Below are 1,834 nucleotides of genomic sequence, written 5' to 3'. Positions count from 1 at the left end.
GCGCCCACCTATACCCCGACGGCACCTGTCCGTCTGACGCACCTGACCCGCTGACGCACAAGTCCTCTGACCGCCCTGTCCACGTGACGCACCGTATTCTCTTGACGCAACCTGTCGGCTCTGACGCACCTAACCTCTTGACGCACCGGTCCTCTGTCGCACGGCTGTACCTCGACGCACCTGTCCTGGCTGACGCACCTGCTTAACGGGTACGCTGACCGGTGTGTGTGTGATTGTGTTTCAGGTGGAAGGCGCCGACATGAACTCTCTGCATGCGGCTACATGTTGCTGAGGAGCGAAAGCGGCGTGCAAGTCATCGGTCGCGGCGCTGGCTCGCCCTCGCATAGCGACGGTGTACTCTAACACCCTTCACGTCGACCAGGTCAAGCCTATAAATACAATATACCGCCCTTCATCTCTTCTCCTCTCTCTACCACCGACCAGGCGGCTTACTAAATACAATATACTACCCTCATCTCTTCTACGCCCGACAGGTCAGGCTTACTAAAATACATATACTACCGCTCCTCCCTTTCTATCGCACCGCACCAGTTACACCATCGATGTGTTGCGCTACTGCTGCCTTTAAATTTTACTTGCACTACTTTAGCGTTTGCAAATGACCCTTTGATGGTCTGAAAGGCTTTTTGCATGTAACCGACGAGTTGTTTTTGGCATTTTGTTAGTTACATGCGCGCTCTGATCATTTTAGACTTGCGATGCGTGGATGACGTCAATAGATGAATGTAAATTTGGCCTCGCGCCAGGTTTGACCAATAAGCTCGCTCGCGCCGTGCACATATATCTATATTCACGTGATATAGATATATATAACGATGGTTTTGATTAGATGCATATTTCTGAGTCGTGATGTCGTGCGTCGCGTGTCGCTGCGTGCGTGCCGTGCGTGCGTGTGCTGTGTGTGTGTCGCGCAAGTGAACGTGCGCGCGTGTGTGGTGGGTGGTGTGCGTGTTTGTGTGTGTGGTGGTGTGTGAAGCTGTCGCGCGCGTGTGTGTTAAGGTGTGCGTGTGTTGTGCTGTGTGTGTGTGGTGGTGTGATGTCTGTGCTCGTGTGTGTGTGGTGTGTGTGTGTGTGTGTGTGTGTGTGTGTGCTGTATGTGTATGTGTATGTGTGTGTTCTGTATGTGTTGTCGGTGTGGATGTGTGTGTGTGTGTGCGCCTGGCGCTGCGCGTGTGTGGATGTGTGAAGGTGCGCGCGCTGTGTGCTGTGGGTGTGTGTGTGTGTGGGGAGGGGGGTCGTTTGGTGTGTGGTGCGTGTTGGTGTGTGTATGTGTGTGTGTGTGTGTGTGCGCTGTGTGTGTGTGTGAGTGAGCATGCGCGCGTGTGTTGTGCGCCTCGTGTGTGTTGGTCGTGTGGTGTGTGGGGGGGAGGTGTTTGGTGTATTCCTCGCTAATAAATACAATGAGTGTTAATATAGATATAACGTCTAGACCACACGTGCGCTACCCGCTGTCTCTAGAAGCCACGTCGGCCAGCAAATTAAAGTGGACTTTCCCACCGTTCTCGATCGGTATTCTTGGAGCTGACTCCTCTGAAATTAAGTGGCAATTTCCTATCTATTTCGATCGGTATCACTGGGACTGACTACATCTGAAATTAAGTGGAATTCCCACCTATCCTCGATGGGTATTACTTTGGACTCGACTACATCTGAAATTAAGTGGAATTCCCACCTACTCGACTCGGGTTAGTCACTTGGACTGACATACCATCTGAAATTAGATTGGGAGATTTCCCATCTATTTCGATCGTATTACTGGACTGACTACATCCGAATAGATGGTAAATTCCACACTTTAATTTGCGAGTGGCTT

At 51.3% G+C, this 1,834-nt stretch overlaps 1 protein-coding gene and 1 long non-coding RNA gene across 2 annotated transcripts in view; both read left to right on the top strand.

The window, feature by feature from the left end:
• The window catches only part of LOC106806795 (FYVE, RhoGEF and PH domain-containing protein 4-like), a gene marked incomplete at its 5' end in the record, with an annotated part of 14,925 nt that overhangs the window by 6,782 nt on the left and 6,309 nt on the right, over positions 1-1,834 (top strand).
• The window catches only part of LOC106806806, a 2,876-nt gene continuing 1,383 nt past the window's right edge, over positions 342-1,834 (top strand). The window contains exon 1 of the long non-coding RNA XR_001393587.1: positions 342-382. This is a non-coding gene — a long non-coding RNA (uncharacterized LOC106806806). The remainder of the gene's footprint in view (positions 383-1,834) is intronic.

Source organism: Priapulus caudatus, unplaced genomic scaffold, assembly GCF_000485595.1.
Source record: "Priapulus caudatus unplaced genomic scaffold, Priapulus_caudatus-5.0.1 Scaffold180, whole genome shotgun sequence".
NCBI classification, from domain to species: domain Eukaryota; kingdom Metazoa; phylum Priapulida; class Priapulimorpha; order Priapulimorphida; family Priapulidae; genus Priapulus; species Priapulus caudatus.
Note: the sequence above shows the minus strand (reverse complement) of the source record. Positions and strands in the feature narration are given on the sequence as shown.